Source organism: Ranitomeya variabilis, chromosome 7 (genome assembly GCF_051348905.1).
Source record: "Ranitomeya variabilis isolate aRanVar5 chromosome 7, aRanVar5.hap1, whole genome shotgun sequence".
Classification (NCBI taxonomy): domain Eukaryota; kingdom Metazoa; phylum Chordata; class Amphibia; order Anura; family Dendrobatidae; genus Ranitomeya; species Ranitomeya variabilis.
The window spans coordinates 158,893,609-158,913,784 of NC_135238.1; positions in this window are offsets into that span (position 1 = coordinate 158,893,609).

The window sequence follows — 20,176 nt, forward strand, 5'->3', positions numbered from 1 at the left end:
TCATCATTGTCACCACCATCATCATCATCATTGCCGCCACCACCATCATCACTGCCTCCACCACCATCATCCTTGCCTCTCCCACCATCATCATCATTGCCACCACCATCATCATCATCATTGCCGCCACCACCATCATCATTGCCTCCATCACCATCATCATTGCCTCCACCACCACCATCATTGCCTCCCCCACCACTATATTTGCTTTCTCCCCCACCACCCCATCATTGCCTCCCCCTCACCATCATCATCATCATTGCCTCCCCCACCTGTTGTGAACTATACTTCTTGGCTCCCTCTTGTGGTCACCAGTGATTTGGCACTTGGATTGTCTTTTACCAGGTTGGTACTCACCTGCTTCGTTAGGCCTGGGGTGTTGCTATTTAAACTTCCTGGATTCTCAGTCCAGTGCCTGGCATCATTGTAATCAGTTCATTTCTGTTTGCTCCTGTCTTCAGGTCCTGGTCCTTTGCAAGATAAGCTAAGTCCTGCTTTCTTATTTTTTGTTATTTTGCTTTGTTCATATTTTTGTCCAGCTTGTACAATATGTGATTCCTGATATTGCTGGAAGCTCTAGGGGGCTGATATTCTCCCCCCTCACCGTTAGTCGGTTTGGGGGTTCTTGGATATTCAGCGTGGATATTTTGCAGGGTTTTTTGCTGACCATATAAGTCATCTTACTATTTTCTGCTATTAGTCAGTGGGCCTCTCTTTGCTAAAATCTAGTTCATTCTTATGTTTGTCTTTTCTTCTTACCTCACCGTTATTATTTGTTGGGGGCTTGTATTACTTTGGGGTCTTTTCTCTGGAGGCAAGAGAGGTCTTATTTTCCCTGATAGGGTTAGTTAGTTCTCCGGCTGGCGCGAGACGTCTAGGATCAACGTAGGCACGTTCCCCGGCTACTGTTAGTGTTTGTGCTAGGATCAGGTATATGGTCAGCCTAGTTACCACGTCCCTATGAGCTGGTATTTATGTTTGCAGACTTTTGCTGTAATCTCTGAGATCCTTGCCATTGGGATCATAACACCCACCACCATCAGCATCATTGCCTCCTCCACCACCATCATCATCATTGCCTCCCCCACCACATCATCATTGCCTCCCCCACCACATCATCATTGCCAATCTCCAATACACACACAACACCACTATCACACATACAGCACCACACACAGACAGCACAGCACCACTCTCTCTCACACACACACACACACACACACACACACACACACACACAAAGCACCGCATCACATACACACACAGCCGCACACATGCAGGCAGGCAGACACACACACACAGCACCTACTCACCTCTCTGCACGTTCCCCACAGGCACAGCACATATCAGCAGCTTCCTCTCTGAAACAGCTGTGCTGAATAATGATGTCATCCAGCCACACTGAGTCAGACGAGAAGTAGCGGGCAGGAAGAAGGACAGTGCTGCATCACTGCAGCTCTGCTCATGTCCCAAGCTCCAAGGCCCAGATTCAGCAGCACCGGTGGGCAGTATTTGCCTCAGCCTGCGGCTAGCGCTGTCCGCTGTTACAGTGAAATTAATATTCACCCCTCTCCACATCCATGGGGGTGTGGAGAAGCGTGAATATTAATTACTCTTTAGCAGCAGGGACTGGCTCCTGTCTCCAGCTGCTGCTCTCTGGCACCGGGAGGGCCCCCCTTGACTCAGGGGCCCCATAGAAGCTGGATGTGCTGCTATTAGACACACGCCACTGGCTTGGGCCCCTGGAGCAGTGGGGGGCCCTAGGCTGCTGCTGGCCAATATGTGAACAGGTGTCAGTGCCTGGGCCCACCAGAGAATCCTCCGGTTCTCCGGTGGGCCAGTACAACCCTGCATGGCACCCTTAAACCAGTCCAGCAAAATCTGAATTTCATTATGGTGCTTCTTCCCTTCTGAGCTTTGCCTCAAAGGTAGTTTTCGACCACATATATTGTATTGATATTCTCAGGAGAAATTGCACAACAAATTTTTGGGTACATTTCCTCCTGTTTCCAAAATTTGGTCACTTGTGAGGGGTTTCTACTGTTTAGGCACATCATGGGCCCTCCAAACACGACATGGTGTCCGCTCTCAATTCCAGCCAATTTTGCGCTCAAAAAGGCAAATGATGCATCTTCCCTTCTGAGCCCTGCCATGCTCCCCAACAGTGGTTTTCCTCCACACATGGGGTATTGGTGTACTCAGGAGAAATTGTAAAACAATTTTTGGTGTCCGTTTTCTATCCTTGCTAAAATAAAATATTTGGGGCTGAAAGATGATTTTTGTGGAAAATAATTTTCACGGCTCTATGTTATAAAATTCTGTGAAGCACCAGGGGGTTCAAGCCGCTAATCACACATCTAAATACGTTCCTTGAGGGGTCTAGTTTCCAAAATGGGTCATTTGTGGGGGGTTTCCACTGTTTAGGCACATCAGGGGCTCTCCAGAAGTGACATGGCGTCCAGTGTCCACTGTCGATTGCAGCTAATGTTGCGTTCAAAAAGTCAAACGGGGCTCCTTCCCTTCTGAACCCTGCCGTGCACCCAAACAGTGGTTTCTCCCACATATGGGGTATCAGCATGCTCAGGAGATATTGCACAACAAATTTTGGGGTCCATTTTTCCTGTTACCCTTGTAAAAATAAAAAAAAATTGGGGTCTAAAGTAATTTTTTTATGAAAAAGTTAAATGTTCATTTTTTTTCCACATTCCAAAAATTCCAGTGAAGCACTTGAACAGTTAATAAAGTTCTTGAAAATGGTTTTGAGCATCTTGAGGGGTGCAGTTTTTAGAATGGTGTCACTGCTTGGTATTTTCTGTCATATTGACCCCTTAAAGTCTCTTCAAATGTGATGTGGTCCTTAAAATATGGTTTTGTAAATTTTGTTGGAGAAATCAATAATTAACTTTTAACTCTTATAACTTCCTAACAAAAAAAATGTTTAAAAAATTGTGCTTATTTAAAGCAAACATGTGGGAAATGTTTTGTATTCACTATTTTGTGTGACATAAGTCTCTGATTTAAGGGCATAAAAAATCAAAGTTTTAAATTGTGAAATTTTCAATTTTTTTTGCCAAATTTCCAATTATTTCACAAATAAATACAAGTCACATTGAATATATTTTACCACTATCATGAAGGACAATATGCCTCGAAAAAGCAATCTCACAATCAGTGGGATCCATTAAAGTGTTAGATTTATTACCCCATAAAGTGACAATGGTCAGATTTAAAAAATGAAGCCTGGTCATTAACCTACAAAGTGGCTCTGTCCTTAAGTGGTTAAGTGGCCAATTATTACTTCACTTGGATCTAAGATGACGTTATTTTTCTAGTTCCCCAAAATCTGGCAAAATATATTTGTACATGTACAATACAAATATGCATCCATTGCAATGACATAATGAATCTCTCTGAAAACTACTATGGCTCTAATTTCGTAATATGTTTTATTAAAATTTGGAAGCTTCAATATTTTTTTCTTGAGAACCAGAGCACTGATTCCAATACAGCAATGATGCTGATCAATATTGCATACTTTTGCAGGATTCGGCTCTATCGTGTCGGCAGCTGTCAGAAAACATTATCTTCCTGTGGAGATGATTACAGCATCTCCCACAGCCAGCTCAGGGCATCTGTGTATTTGCAGTGGTCCACAGCTTGCAGTTTGACAGCCTTAGGGGTTATTCCTCTACCTGTGAGGTACAAACGCTGATTAATCAGCTTCTAAATGTTGCTTTCATTTGACAGTGAGGTCATTTCAAATGACAGAACGTGTACATAACTGTGCATTTCCTCTAGTCAACTGGGAAATATGTAATTTCTGTGGACTTAATGTGTTTTAACAAGTCTTCAGGGCTTTGGTAAAAAATAGTGACTTTATAGGACTAGGAGGACGTGTCTAAAACCCAGTCAAAAACTCAGTTTTCATATTATTTCATAATTTATGATATTTTGAAATATAATTATTAAAGATTTTATTTGGATAAAATTTTAAATTATTTATTTTCTTTTATTACAACTCCATTTACAAAAAACTAAAACCAAAACCACCCAAAATGAAACAGAAGCTCCACCTTTGAAACTGCTATGGGAATATACCTTATTTTTCGGAGTAAAAGACGCATCGGAGCATAAGACGCACCCCAAATGTTGGGGTGGAAAATAACAGAAAAAAGATTTTTATAAGATGGGGGTCCGTCTTATTGTCCAAATTTAAGGAATCTTACCTGAGAGCTGGTGGAGGTACAGCGGGGTCACAGAAGGCAGGGTCCCTTACACAGGATGCCGATGGCGGCAGAAGTGGGGCAGTGCTGCAGTCCCGAGGTGCAATGCTGAGAGTCCAGTGTCAGCGGTGGGGTAGAGTTGGAGCAGGGTCCCATCCTCAGGATGCCGGCGGCGGAGAAAAGTGGGGCAATGCTGCAGTCCCGGGGTGGTGGCAGAAATATGGCGATGCCACGGCCCAGTGTCCACGGTGAGCATAGCTGAGTGCATCACCGTTTTCCCTGTGGCCATCTTCCTGAAGCTGTGGGCCACCAGAGGCTTCAGCAAAATGGCCACCGAAGTCCGCGTGTGCACAGATTGAAATCTCGGTGGCTATTTTCTTGAAGCAGAGTGCCGCTGAGATTTCAATCTGTGCACGCACAGCCTCCGGCGGCCCACAGCTTCAGGAAGATGGCGGCATGGAAATTGGTGATGCACTCTACTCACTGTGGACACCGGCCCACTGCGCCGCCACATTTCTGCCACTGGTATCCTGAAGAAGAGACCATGTTCAGGTGCACTCCACACCACCCACCGCCGCAGCATCGCCACACCTCTTCCGCAACCCCCCGGTAAGCCTTTGACTGCACTATAAGACGCACCCCCCATTTTCCTCTCAAATCTTTTGGGGAAAAGTGTGAAAAATGCATAGTAGGAAACAATCTATTTGGAGATTATCCATTTTAACAGTTGCATTGCTTAATAAGGTACAAACTTAGTGGTTGATTCAATCAGACTGACATTTCACACGTCAGTCTTAAAGCACCACTCCTGCGTTTTTTTCAGCACTGGAGCTGTTCTTCTAATCTAAGGTCTCTGACCGTAATTTTATACTTACCCGCCGCTTGTATAGATACCTCTCTAGTCCAGCACTGCAATAAAAAAAAAGAGCTGGAGTGATTTTTTTAATGAAGCAGTGCACTGGAGTATCATGTGCGGCATTAAGATTGGCAAAATTCGAACAAAGCTTGGTAAATGATCGAGTTTCCACTAATGCTTTTGTTAGGATTTTGGCTATGAAAGCGATGCTGTATGATGAGCGGGGGGGGGGACATGTTTGATGAGGGGAGAGGGTGGGGAGAGATCAAAGTATCAGCGGACTTTCTTTGTTTTTTTTAATTGTCTTAATGTGTAAAGATTCCGGCAGCCAATCAGGGCACAGAAAACATACACAAAGTCCAGACACAAGGGCTTCTGTCATTGGCTGCCGAAGTCACATGTCCCTCTCCTAATAAAAAGTAGACATTTTGCTTTTGCACCATTTTGTCAGTGTATCAGAGCAGAGAGGCTGCTCCTGCTCCTTCTGCAAACAGACAGAGAGTTAGGCGGTTTATTGTCAGCTAGTTCAGCTAGATGTGATCCTATGTCAAATCGACCTTTCAGCATCTAAATCATTTGTGCTAATAGTGTGGGGCAGGCAGAAATCCACATTTCAGAATCTACTGTATTTTCCGGCATATAAGATGACTTTTTAACCCCTGAAAATCTTCTCAAAAGTCGGCGGTCGTCTTATACGCTGGGTACGGCATGTGCGGAGCTCTGAGGCCACCGCATATGGTGCAGGGAGCGTTCCCATTGCGTACTGCAACGTCACAAAGGTCCTTCGCACCGCGCAATGCATCCCTGGGAACGGAAGCCGCCACATGCACCACTGAGAGCCGGGAGAGCTCCGGGGACCGTCGTAAGGTAAGTATATCCATATTTTTTATTTTTATTCTTTTTTTTTACATGAATATGGATCCCAGGGCCTGAAGGAGAGTCTCCTCTTCTCCAGACCCTGGGAAAAATCTGGGAACGCTCCCTGCACACGCCGTATAAGACAATACCTGGTGTATAAGATGACCCCCGAAAAGTTGGGGGTCGTCTTATACGCCCAGTCGTCTTATACGCCGAAAAATATGGTAAGTAGTTTCTGCTAATACTGTAGTGCAGGCAGGCGTTCATATTTCAGAATATAAATCATTTGTGCTAATACTGTGGTGCAGGCAGGAGTCCACATTTCAGAATCTAAATCATTTGAGCTAATACTGTGGCGCAGTCAGGAGTCCACATTTCAGAATCTATATGGTTTGTACTAATACTGTGGTGCAGGTGTAGGGGTTGTGACATTTGTGCAAATGTGTCTTCTCAAATGTCCTTTATTTATGCAATGTGATACTGCTGCACTATTCAGTGTATTATCACTTTTGTAATATTGGTACTGCTACATTGCATATGTCTTGCGTTTACATGTTTTGCATCGTTATTGTTGATAGGGAAAGTGAATTCACCGGGCCGTTCATTATATATAGTGTTAGGGGGAAGTAGTATCCCAATTTGGCCACTAGATGGGGGCATTATTAGTGGGATACCAAATAGTTAATTGTAGGAGGAGCACGGTGGGATAAGTAAGTTAAGGCCTTCCCCGTTTTAGTTAGTTGGGGCCGGGGCGCCCATGTGGAACACAGGGCTGCCTAGCCCAGGGCAACACTTTGACCTGGCAACATTTGTCAGAAGAGTGGGCACAGCAGTCAGTATACAGGGAGCCAGAGTACAGTATGAAGCACAGCGACTCCAGAGATGGCGGTGCCGTATAAGTGGGACTGCTGTGCTACGAGAAGAAGGCTAAGCAGGATGGGAACAAGGTATCCAAGATGTGGCAGATTTTTGCATGGGCCACTATTCTAAGAACCGGGGTGAAACAGCAGAGAATTCCCCCACAAGAAGCAGGAATTCTGGGCATTGAGGACACTGTGGGACCGGAGGAAACGAACAGTCGCGGGGACAGGCTTAGCGGCAGAGAGGAGAGGCAAGGAAAAGCATTGACAATTGTTGTGATTGACTGTGCCCTGGATAATGCTATGTTAAGTAAAGAAGTTGAAGTTAAAGTGAAGCTGGACTGTGACTCTTTAATTGTGGAATCGTCTGTAAAAAATACACTCTCGTACCAGGAGATCCCAGATGATGCAGAGAAGCAGCACCAAGGTATTCAGAGAGAAAACATGATTGTGTACTGGGAGAGGGCCAGGAAGCAATACAGGGGTTTCTGTCGGCCATGACAGCAGCCCTGGCCCCGGCTCCCTACACAGGCAGGAGTCCACATTTCAGAATCTAAATAGTTTGTGCCAATTCTGTGGTGCAGGCAGGAGTCCACATTTCAGAATCTAAATAGTTTTTGCTAATAATGTGTTGCTGGCAAGAGTCCACATTTCAGAATTTGAATTCTTTCTGATAATAATGTGGTCCAGACACCAAACCACATTTCTGAATCTGAACCTTTTCTGCTAATACTGTTGTCCAGACACACTATCTTAGCAAATAAATACTGATTGTTAATATAGTGACAGGTGACTGACAGGTCTGGGCCTAGGGTTTTGAAACAGCTGGTTAAAAGAGGCGAAGGGTACATCCAACATGAGTGGGAAAAAGCAAGGTCATGATGGAAGGGGGAATAGGCTTGGTGTTCAAGGTGTACATGGGTTAGGTGGTAATGTTACTGAAAGCTCTACTGAACAAATACCATCTTGTCCTATCCAAAGACAACTGACAACATCTGTTACAGGAAGAGCTACTTGACTTTCTTTGGCAGCCTCACAGTGGTATGCCTTGCCGATAAGGACTAAAAGAGCATATGTTCCTCCAGTGGATGGCAAGTACTGCATCCATTGGCCTCTCCTCCTCTTCCTCCACCTTCATCACACATGGTACAATCCTCAGAGGAGGTGGCACCCCAATAAACCTTGTTTCCCCCCCGAGTAACAACTCTCCAACTGCCCAAATGACTGTGAGGAACCACAGATGTGGGAGTCTGCAGAGCTGTTCACACCTTCTATTCCATGGGCATCAGGGGCCTGCTCCAAAGATTCACAGAATCAAGAGAAGGAAAGCATCTGTACTAGTAGCCAAACAATTTTTTAGTTGGATCCGGGGTTGTACGAAGTAGAGTCTGATCAGAATCCAGACTCTTGTCAGCAGGTGTTAACCACCAGAGGTGGAGGTAATCCAGATGAGTCTCAGATACCTAAAGCACACAAGGACTGTACAGTGCTGTCAGGGCAGGAAGAGGAGGAGGGTGACTCTCAGGGCAAGGAGTGTGAGAACAGAGAGAATGACAATGAGATTTTAGATCCAACTTAGTGTGAACCAGTGGCACACAGCTCAGTAGCTCAGCAGTGGGAGTGGAGGAGGAAGAAGATGAGGAGGTTACGTTGTGGCTTGCCACACCAACATGAAGTGATGCAACCACAACAATCACTGCATTCTCAGCCGCAACTCTGGCTGTGCAGATCGCAGGGGCGGCAAGGGTTGGCTAGTTTGGACTTTATTTGGTACCACAAAGGATGACCCAACCTATGTTATCTGCCAACTTTGCAAAAATGACTTAGCAGAGGCATAGCTTGCAAAGATTTGACTACTACATTCATGAAATAGCACATGTGCGATCAACATGTGTTAGTATAAGAATCTCACTGTGCTAACTAAAATGCAGACTGTTGGGCTCGCCAACAACCGCAACTGCTGCTTCTTCCTTCTCCATCACCGTGGCAAGTGATCTCACACAGGTCTCCAACAGCAGAACCTCCACTTGTTTACCCCCTTCAGTCAGGATGATTGAGAGCCCATCAGCTGTTACAGAAGTGGAGATGCCTGATGTTTTTGTTTCACCAAGCACACCACATCTTTCTCAATCCACCATAACATCTCTGACTGCACCTCACTCACAGTCCAGCAGTTTGTTGTGTTCACCCTACTTCAACCTTTCTCAGCACAGCAGCCAGCCCTCGGTCTTGCAGTTGTGGTGACATAAAAGAATGTTTCCTCCTACTCATGCCAAAGCTAAGAACTTGAACTGCACCATCTCCAATCTGTTGGCCAAAGAAATGCTGCTTTTCCACCTGGTGGATACAGACATTTTCTGAAAGCTGAGTTCCGTCGCAGTCCCTCAGTACCAGTTGCCCAGTCACCAGTATGTCGCAGATAACATCACCCACTCCTTGAAAAAATCTGTGTCTGCCAGGGTACATTTCAGCACTGACACCGGGACAAGCAAACATGAGCAGGGGTGTTATATCTCACTGACTGGGCACTGGGTAACTCTGGTAGCTGTGGGAGCATGCAAGCAAGGGGCTGCTCCACAAGTCTTGGAAACCCCAAAGCTTGCGGAACAAACCTCTCTATCTAACACTTCTTCCACTGCTTGTGCCTCCTTCACCTTCTCTAGGGCCTTCACCTGTGCACTCAACCTCTCACTTAATGAGACATGCGTTGCAACAGTGCAGAGAGAATGCCCCCTACTACTGCGCAGCCAGGACTCAGCAATCAGGCAATGGTTAAACTAATATGCCTTGGATATCGCAGTAACACAGCTAAAGAGTTGAGGACAGTGTCATGTCGGACGCTGTTCAGACCAGGTCGTTCGACAGACAGCGGTAATTTTGCTTTTGACCACTATTTGCTCATTGGCGTTGGCTAGATTTTATCTAGCTGTTCCGGGATTAATTTACCTGATCCTCGGATTGGAAGCTGGGCCATGCCCATTGCCTTAAATAGTTCTCCTGATCATTGGGTGTCGCCGATTATAGCTTCTGTCTTGTGCGTTGTTATCTCGGTCTGGAGTGGAGAGCTGGTTGTTGGAGATTCATTGCTGGTGGTGTATTTTCCTTAGTCTTATTTACTCCTTCCTATATTTGTATTTATTTTGCCCTGCACATTTATAGTGTATTCCTGAGTGACTGCGGTGTGGTGTATATTTTCCTTTATCCTTGTCTGTGCTAACTGTGGGTATTGGTGTATTACCTCTTCACTGGGTGGTGGGCGGAGGTTTCAGCCTAGGGTTGAAACAGGAGACAGGGTGAGGTTCGAGGCCTGAACATGCACACCATCAGTGTAAACTCCAGGTAGAGGGTCAGTCAGGATTTCCCTAGTCTGAGGGAAATTGCAGGGGCCCGGGTTATAAGCTCTCGCTCACCTAGTTCCCCCCTGACATTATAATCGGCCCAACAACAAAAAAGAAAAAAAAGGGGGTTCTTTTTTTTCTCTTGTCATGGATCCCATGACTTCCATAACCCGCCAGTTGGAGGCGCTGTCCCTACAGGTCACTGAGTTGAGGGAGGCAGTTCAGCAACAGGGACTAGTAGTATCTAATGTGCAAGCTGGAGCGACAGGAAGAGTTGCTGAGCCTAAATTCCCTTTGCCTGAAATATTTGCTGGGGAACGCAGTAAATTTGTTTCTTTTCGTGAAGCTTGCAAACTATATTTCCGTATGCGCCCGATCTCCTCGGGTAATGAGGCTCAGCGTGTAGGCCTGGTGTTGTCATTGTTAAGCGGGGATCCCCAAGCATGGGCGTTTTCTTTGACATCTGATTCTGCTGCATTTGACTCTGTGGAGAGTTTTTTTCCTCTCTTGGAAAAATCTACGATGAACCTGACAGAATGGCTCTAGCAGAATCTAAGATACGCATTATTCGCCAGGGGGAGCGAGTTGCAGAGGATTACTGTTCTGAATTTCGTAGCTGGGCAATCGATACACAATGGAATGATCCAGCATTGCTGAGTCAGTTTATTCATGGGGTTTCTGGAAGGGTTAAAAAAGCTCTTCTGATGTACGAGACTCCTGCTTCTCTAGATTCCGCTATGAGTCTGGTTGTCCGCATTGATCGCCGTTTGCGTCAGGGGGAGCATGAGACACCGCCTATGGGAGAGGGTTTAGGTTCACGTGAGGTTGCTGCAGGTGAGCCCATGGAGCCTATGCAAATCGCAGGGGTGTCACATGTGAAGCGTCGAGCCCCTGAGCTCAGGAAGCAGGGAGCCTGTTTTTACTGTGGTAAAACTGGTCATTTTATTAACATCTGTCCTCTGCTGTCTAAGAAAAACGCAACGGTGGAAAACTTCTAAGCTCAGAGGGTGTGGAGGAGACCAATCTGAGCTTATGTGTATCCTACATGGTGGTTTCTCAATGCATGCTCCCTGCTAAGGCTTTTATCGCTGGCAGTGAGCTGCCAATTACTGTTTTTGTGGATAGTGGTTCAGCCACAAATCTCATTGATGAGGCGTTTGCGCGCACAGCAGGTTTTAGGATTGAAAAACTGTCTCATCCTATCCGCGTGGTCACCATCAATGCTGCTCCTCTCTCTCAGGGGGAGATTACTGAATTTGTGGCTGAGGTGAAACTCCACATTGGGGTTCTACATTCCGAGCGGGTTACATGTAAGGTGCTCAGGAATCTTCCTGCTCAGGTGGTTTTGGGTTTTCCTTGGTTGTCCATGCACAACCCGGTAATTGACTGGAAAACTCAGGACATAATTCAGTGGAGCGAGTTCTGCCAGGAGAATTGCCTGGCCACATGTGTGGGTGCGTTGACTTCAAGCGTCCCGGAGTCACTTCTGGATTTTGTGGATGTGTTCTCTGAAAAGGGTTGTTCAGCGTTGCTGCCACATCGTCCCTATGACTGTTCTATCAGCTTTAAACCAGGGGCCAAGTTGCCTAAAGCAAGGATGTTTAACATCTCCGGTCCGGAGAGACAAGTGTTAAATGATTATATTGCTGAAAGCTTGAGCAAAGGGCACATCAGGCTGTCATCCTCGCTGGTGGCAGCAGGGTTCTTCTTCATGAAGAAGAAAGATGGCGGATTACGCCCGTGTTTGGATTTCACGGAGTTGAACCAGATTACGGTTCGTGATCCATACCCGATGGCACTGATACCAGATTTGTTCAATCAGGTGGTGTGGTGGGTGCTAAGTGGTTTACCAAACTTGACCTCAGGGGGGTGTACAACCTCATAAGAGTCCGTCAAGGTGATGAGTGGAAGATGGCTTTTAATACCCCTGATGGTCATTTTGAAAATTTGGTGATGCCTTTTGGGTTGACTAACGCACCTGCAGTGTTCCAACATTTCATCAATGATGTGTTCTCGCATGTTTTGGTGAAATCCGTTATCGTGTACCTAGATGACATCCTCATATATTCTTGCGACCGTGATGCTCATTTAAATCATGTCAGGCAGGTGTTACAGCTTCTCAGAGAGAATAAGCTGTATGCTAAGCTTGAGAAATGTGTATTTTCTGTTCAAGAGTTGCCTTTCTTGGGTTATATTGTGTCTGCTTCTGGTTTTAAAATGGACGCCGCTAAGGTGCAAGCGGTGCTGCATTGGGAATATCCTGATAACCTGAAAGCACTTCAGCGGTTCCTTGGGTTTTCTAACTACTATAGTAAATTTATCAAGGATTTTTCCATCATTGCTAAACCGCTAACTGACATGACTAAAAAGGGTACCAATTTCTCCATTTGGCCTGAGGCTGCTGTGCGCGCGTTTGAATTTCTTAAGAACAGTTTTGTTTCAGCCCCCATTCTTGTGCAGCCAGACGTATAAAAAAAAACCTTTGTTGTGGAAGTCGATGCGTCTGAGGTTGGTGTGGGGGCGGTACTATCTCAAGGCTCATCTTTGAGTGGTTTGCGTCCGTGCGCCTATTTCTCCAAGAAACTGTCGTCCGCCGAACGTAACTACGATATCGGCAACAGGGAGTTGTTGGCAATCAAGTTGGCCTTTGAGGAATGGCGACACTTCTTGGAGGGGTCGGTACATCAGGTTACTGTTATTACCGATCATAAGAATCTGCTGTATTTGGAGTCAGCCAAGCATCTGTCCCCCAGGCAGGCTCGCTGGGCATTGTTTTTCACGCGGTTCAATTTTGTTGTCACTTACAGACCGGGGTCTAAAAACACTAAGGCGGATGCTCTGTCCAGGTGTTTTCCGGGGGGGTGAACCTCGGGAAGATCCAGTACCCATCCTCCAAAAGGGTGTTGTGGTTTTGGCTCTCACTACCGAGGTTGAGGCTGAGATTGCCGAGTGTTGTGAATTTGGATTCTGGGCTCCCCCGGTGGCTACTGGTGGAATTGAACTTGTGACATCATCTTCCCTGTTCACCTGTTCTGATTAGATCTGGGTGTCGCTATATAACCTGGCTTCTCTGTTAGATGCTTGCCGGTCAACAATGTTATCAGAAGCCTCTCTGTGCTTGTTCCTGCTCCCAGACATCTACTAGATAAGTTGGACATTCGTCCATGTTTTGTTTTTGTATTTTGGTTCCAGTTCACAGCTGCAGTTTCGTTACTGTGTCTGGAAAGCTCTTGTTGATCAGGAATTGCCACTCTGGTATTATGAGTTAATGCCAGAGTCCTAAAGTAATTTCTGGATGTGTTTTGTTAGGGTTTTCTACTGACCATGAAAGTATGCTTTCTGTCTTCTGCTATCTAGAAAGCGGACCTCAAATTTGCTAAAACTATTTTCCTGCTGCGTTTGTTGTTTCATCTCATATCACCGCCAATATATGTGGGGGGCTTCTGTCTCCTTTTTTTTGGGCATTTTCTCTAGAGGTGAGTCAGGTCTTATATTTCCCTCTGCTAGCATTATTTAGTTCTCCGGCCGGCGCTGGGCATATAGGGATAAAAAGTAGGACATGCTACCTGGCTACTTCTAGATGATGCGGTAGGTTTAGTTCATGGTCAGTATAGTTACATCTTCCAAGAGCTTGTTCCTATAGAGGCTTATGCTAGTTCTCTGGCCATGGAGATCATGACAGTTTGACCGGCCCACTAAAGGGTTAAAATCCTTGGCTGAGAAAGGAGAGAAATAAGAAGTCTGCTGAGAGTTTTTTTTTTTTTTTTCTGTGCTCTTAATTGGATCACTTGCCAGTCTGTCTATGCTGCAGTCTTTCTTTTTTTTTCTCTCTCCTTATAATCTTTGAATGGCTTTGTGTTCACCTGTTAATAATGGATCTTCAGAGTGTAACTGCAGGTTTGAATAATCTCACCACGAAAGTACAAAATTTGCAAGATTTTATTATTCATGCTCCGGTATCTGAGCCGAGAATTCCTTTGCCGGAATTCTTCTCAGGGAATAGATCTAGCTTTCAGAATTTTAGAAATAATTGTAAGCTATTTTTGTCCCTGAAATCTCGTTCTGCTGGAGACCCTGCACAGCAGGTTGGGATTGTGATTTCCTTGCTCCGCGGCGACCCTCAAGACTGGGCTTTTGCATTGGCACCAGGGGATCCTGCGTTGCGCAATGTGGATGCGTTTTTTTTGGCCTTGGGCTTGCTGTATGAGGAACCTCATTTGGAACTTCAGGCAGAAAAAACTTTGATGTCCCTATCGCAGGGGCAAGATGAAGCTGAAATTTACTGCCAAAGATTCCGTAAATGGTCTGTGCTTACTCAGTGGAATGAGTGTGCCTTGGCGGCTACTTTCAGAGAGGGTCTCTCTGATGCCATTAAGGATGTTATGGTGGGGTTCCCTGTGCCTGCGGGTCTGAATGAGTCCATGACAATGGCCATTCAGATCGATAGGCGTCTGCGGGAGCGCAAACCAGTGCACCATCTGGCGGTGTCCACTGAGAAGACGCCAGAAAGCATGCAGTGTGATAGAATTCTGTCCAGAAGCGAGCGGCAGAATTTTAGACGGAAAAATGGGTTGTGTTTCTATTGTGGGGATTCTACTCATGTTATATCAGCATGCTCTAAACGTACTAAAAAGCTTGATAAATCTGTTTCCATTGGCACTTTACAGTCTAAATTTATTTTGTCTGTGACCCTGATTTGCTCTTTGTCATCTATTACTACTGACGCCTATATCGACTCTGGCGCCGCTTTGAGTCTTATGGATTGGTCCTTTGCCAATCGTTGTGGGTATGATTTAGAGCCTTTGGAAACTCTTATTCCTCTGAAGGGGATTGACTCCACCCCATTGGCTAATAATAAACCACAATACTGGACACAAGTGACTATGTGTATTAATCCGGATCACCAGGAGACTATTCGTTTTCTAGTGCTGTATAATCTACATGAGGATTTGGTGCTGGGATTGCCATGGCTGCAGTCTCACAACCCAGTCCTTGACTGGAGAGCTATGTCTGTGTTGAGCTGGGGATGTAAGGGGACTCATTGGGACGTACCTTTGGTGTCCATTTCATCATCTATCCCCTCTGAAATCCCTGAGTTCCTGTCTGACTATCGTGACGTCTTTGAAGAACCCAAGCTTGGTTCACTACCTCCGCACCGTGAGTGCGATTGTGCTATAGATTTAATTCCGGGTAGTAAATACCCAAAGGGTCGTTTATTTAATCTGTCTGTGCCTGAACATACTGCTATGCGAGAATATATAAAGGAGTCCTTGGAAAAGGGACATATTCGTCCATCGTCATCTCCCTTAGGAGCCAGTTTTTTCTTTGTGTCAAAAAAAGACGGCTCTTTGAGACCATGTATTGATTATCGGCTTTTGAATAAAATCACGGTTAAATATCAATACCCATTGCCGTTGCTGACTGATTTGTTTGCTCGCATAAAGGGGGCCAAGTGGTTCTCTAAGATTGATCTCCGTGGGGCGTATAATTTGGTGCGGATCAGGCAGGGGGATGATGTTGGGAATCGGGAGCTTTTGGCCATGAAGTGGGCGTTTGAGGAGTGGCGCCATTGGCTCGAGGGGGCCAGACATCAGGTGGTGGTATTGACTGACCACAAAAATTTGATTTATCTTGAGACCGCCAGGCGCCTGAATCCTAGACAGGCGCGCTGGTCATTATTTTTTTCTCGGTTTAATTTTGTGGTATCGTACCTACCAGGTTCTAAGAATGTTAAGGCGGATGCCCTTTCTAGGAGTTTTGAGCCTGATTCACCTGGCAACTCTGACCCCACAGGTATTCTTAAGGAGGGAGTTATCTTGTCAGCCGTTTCTCCAGACCTGCGGCGGGCCTTGCAGGAGTTTCAGGCGGATAGACCGGATCGTTGTCCGCCTGATAGGCTGTTTGTTCCTGATGATTGGACCAGTAAAGTCATCTCTGAGGTGCATTCTTCTGCGTTGGCAGGTCATCCTGGAATTTTTGGTACCAGGGATTTGGTGGCAAGATCCTTCTGGTGGCCTTCCCTGTCACGAGATGTGCGAGGCTTTGTGCAGTCTTGTGACGTTTGTGCTCGGGCCAAGCCTTGTTGTTCTCGGGCTAGTGGATTATTGTTGCCCTTGCCTATTCCTAAGAGGCCTTGGACACACATCTCGATGGATTTTATTTCAGATCTGCCTGTTTCTCAGAAGATGTCTGTCATCTGGGTGGTGTGTGACCGTTTTTCTAAGATGGTTCATTTGGTTCCCCTGCCCAAATTGCCTTCTTCTTCCGAGTTGGTGCCCCTGTTTTTTCAAAATGTTGTTCGTTTGCATGGTATTCCTGAGAATATCGTTTCTGACAGAGGAACCCAATTTGTGTCTAGATTTTGGCGGGCATTTTGTGCTAGGATGGGCATAGATTTGTCTTTTTCGTCTGCTTTTCACCCTCAGACTAATGGCCAGACCGAGCGGACCAATCAGACCCTGGAGACATATCTGAGGTGTTTTGTGTCTGCTGACCAGGATGATTGGGTTGCTTTTTTGCCATTGGCGGAGTTCGCCCTCAATAATCGGGCCAGCTCTGCCACCTTGGTTTCCCCGTTTTTCTGTAATTCGGGGTTCCATCCTCGATTTTCCTCCGGTCAGATGGAATCCTCGGATTGTCCTGGAGTGGATGCGGTGGTGGAGAGATTGCATCATATCTGGGGGCAGGTGATGGACAATTTAAAGTTGTCCCAGGAGAAGACTCAGCTTTTTGCCAACCGTCACCGTCGTGTTGGTCCTCGGCTTTGTGTTGGAGATTTGGTGTGGTTGTCTTCTCGTTTTGTCCCTATGAGGGTCTCATCTCCTAAGTTTAAGCCTCGGTTCATCGGTCCGTATAAAATATTGGAGATTCTTAACCCTGTTTCCTTCCGTTTGGACCTCCCTGCATCCTTTTCTATTCATAACGTTTTTCATCGGTCGTTATTGCGCAGGTATGAGGCACCGGTTGTGCCTTCCGTTGAGCCTCCTGCTCCGGTGTTGGTTGAGGGTGAGTTGGAGTATGTTGTGGAAAAAATCCTAGACTCCCGTGTTTCCAGACGGAGACTCCAGTATCTGGTCAAGTGGAAGGGATATGGCCAGGAGGATAATTCTTGGGTCACTGCATCTGATGTTCATGCCTCTGATCTGGTTCGTGCCTTTCATAGGGCCCATCCTGATCGCCCTGGTGGTTCTGGTGAGGGTTCGGTGCCCCCTCCTTGAGGGGGGGGTACTGTTGTGAATTTGGATTCTGGGCTCCCCCGGTGGCTACTGGTGGAATTGAACTTGTGACATCATCTTCCCTGTTCACCTGTTCTGATTAGATCTGGGTGTCGCTATATAACCTGGCTTCTCTGTTAGATGCTTGCCGGTCAACAATGTTATCAGAAGCCTCTCTGTGCTTGTTCCTGCTCCCAGACATCTACTAGATAAGTTGGACATTCGTCCATGTTTTGTTTTTGTATTTTGGTTCCAGTTCACAGCTGCAGTTTCGTTACTGTGTCTGGAAAGCTCTTGTTGATCAGGAATTGCCACTCTGGTATTATGAGTTAATGCCAGAGTCCTAAAGTAATTTCTGGATGTGTTTTGTTAGGGTTTTCTACTGACCATGAAAGTATGCTTTCTGTCTTCTGCTATCTAGAAAGCGGACCTCAAATTTGCTAAAACTATTTTCCTGCTGCGTTTGTTGTTTCATCTCATATCACCGCCAATATATGTGGGGGGCTTCTGTCTCCTTTTTTTTGGGCATTTTCTCTAGAGGTGAGTCAGGTCTTATATTTCCCTCTGCTAGCATTATTTAGTTCTCCGGCCGGCGCTGGGCATATAGGGATAAAAAGTAGGACATGCTACCTGGCTACTTCTAGATGATGCGGTAGGTTTAGTTCATGGTCAGTATAGTTACATCTTCCAAGAGCTTGTTCCTATAGAGGCTTATGCTAGTTCTCTGGCCATGGAGATCATGACAGCCGAGGCTCAGGAGGAGGTACCATCTGAGCTTCCCATCAACAAATCTTTTGTACCGCTTCATCTCCGCTTAAAGGTTTTGGCGGAGCATCATGATGCTGTCCTGGCTGGCCACCCAGGGGTTAGAGGTACCTTGGAGTTGGTGTCACGTCGGTTTTGGTGGCCCAAGATCCGACAGGACGTGGTCTCATACGTGTCAGCTTGTACCACGTGCGCTAGGGCTAAGACGCCCCACTCCCATCCTGTTGGCACACTACTTCCTCTTGAAGTACCTAGTAAGCCATGGACGGAAATCTCCATGGATTTCAGCACTGATTTGCCCTCATCAGCTGGGAACACGGTCATCTTGGTGATTGTTGATCGGTTTTCTAAAATGTCGCACTTTGTGTCTTTGCCTTCGTTGCCTAACGCTAAGACTCTGGCTCAGGTATTTGTGCAGGAGATGGTCAGACTTCATGGGGTTCCGTCTGACATCGTGTCTGATAGGGGGTCTCAGTTTGTGGCAAAAATTTGGAAAGCATTTTGCTCACGGCTGGGGACCAAGTTGTCTCATTCTTCGGCGTTCCATCCTCAGTCAAATGGTCAGACTGAGCGTATGAACCAAAATTTGGAACAGTTCCTACGCTGCTTTGTCTCTGATAACCAGGAGGAGTGGTCTTCCTTTCTTCCTTTGGCTGAGTTTGCCATCAATAATCACCGCCAGGAGTCGTCTGGAGAGTCTCCGTTTTTTTGTGTTTACGGGCTACATCCTCAATTTTGTACCTTGAGTCAGAGGGGCTCTTCCAGCGTCCCGGAGGAGGATCAGTTAGGAGCACAATTGTCATCAGTCTGGAGGAGAGTTAAACAGTGCCTGTTGAGTGTGGGTGCTAGGTACAAACGTGTGGCTGACAGTAGGCGTGTGCCAGGTCCGGACCTGAGTGTGGATGACTGGGTGTGGTTATCCACAAAAAACATAAGACTCAAAATACCGTCCCTTAAATTGGGTCCACGATTTATTGGTCCATTTAGGGTCACCGCCGTCATTAATCCAGTAGCGTACCGATTGGAGCTCCCTACGGTGTATAAGATACACAACGTGTTCCACAGGTCTCTTCTAAAGAAGGTGGTGGGTTCTGTGGACGCGGCGCCTATGCCACCTCCAGTCTTGGTGGATGGTAATTTGGAGTTTGAAGTCTCCAAGGTGGTTGACTCTCGTGTAGTGCGTCACACTTTACAGTACTTGGCACACTGGCGTGGTTATGGGCCTGAGGAGAGGTCCTGGGTACCAGCCTCGGATATTCATGCGGATCGGCTGGTCAGGTTTTTTCATCGTCACCATCCAGACAAGCCGGGTCCTATAAGCCGTGAGGGCCCTGGGGTCCCTCTTAGAAGGCGGGGTACTGTCATGTCAGACGCTGTTCAGACCAGGTCGTTCGATAGAGCGGTAATTCCGTTTTTGACCACTATTTGCTCATTGGTGTCAGCTAGATTGTATCTAGCTGTTCCGGTGTTAATTTACCTGATCCTCGGATTGGAAGCTGGGCCATGCCCATTGCCTTTGAATAGTTCTCCTGATCATTGGGCGTCGCCGATTATAGCTTCTGTCTTGTGCGTTGTTATCTCCGTCTGGAGTGGAGAGCTGGTTGTTGGAGATTCGTTGCTGGTGGTGTATTTTCCTTTGTCTTATTTACTCCTTCCTATATTTGTATTTATTTTGCCCTGCACATTTATAGTGTATTCCTGAGTGACTGCGGCGTGGTGTATATTTTCCTTTATCCTTGTCTGTGCTAACTGTGGGTATTGGTGTATTACCTCTTCACTGGGTGGTGGGCGGAGGTTTCAGCCTAGGGTTGAAACAGGAGACAGGGTGAGGTTCGAGGCATGGACATGCACACCATCAGTGTAAGCTCCAGGTAGAGGGTCAGTCAGGATTTCCCTAGTCTGAGGGAAATTGCAGGGGCCCGGGTTATTAGCTCTCGCTCACCTAGTTCCCCCGTGACAGACAGCTATCCAGACCGAGTTTGAGCAATAAATATGTCACAACACAGCTTTCGGGTGACCCAGGACAAAGGTCTCCTTCCCTGTCCCTAAGGGTACTGTCACA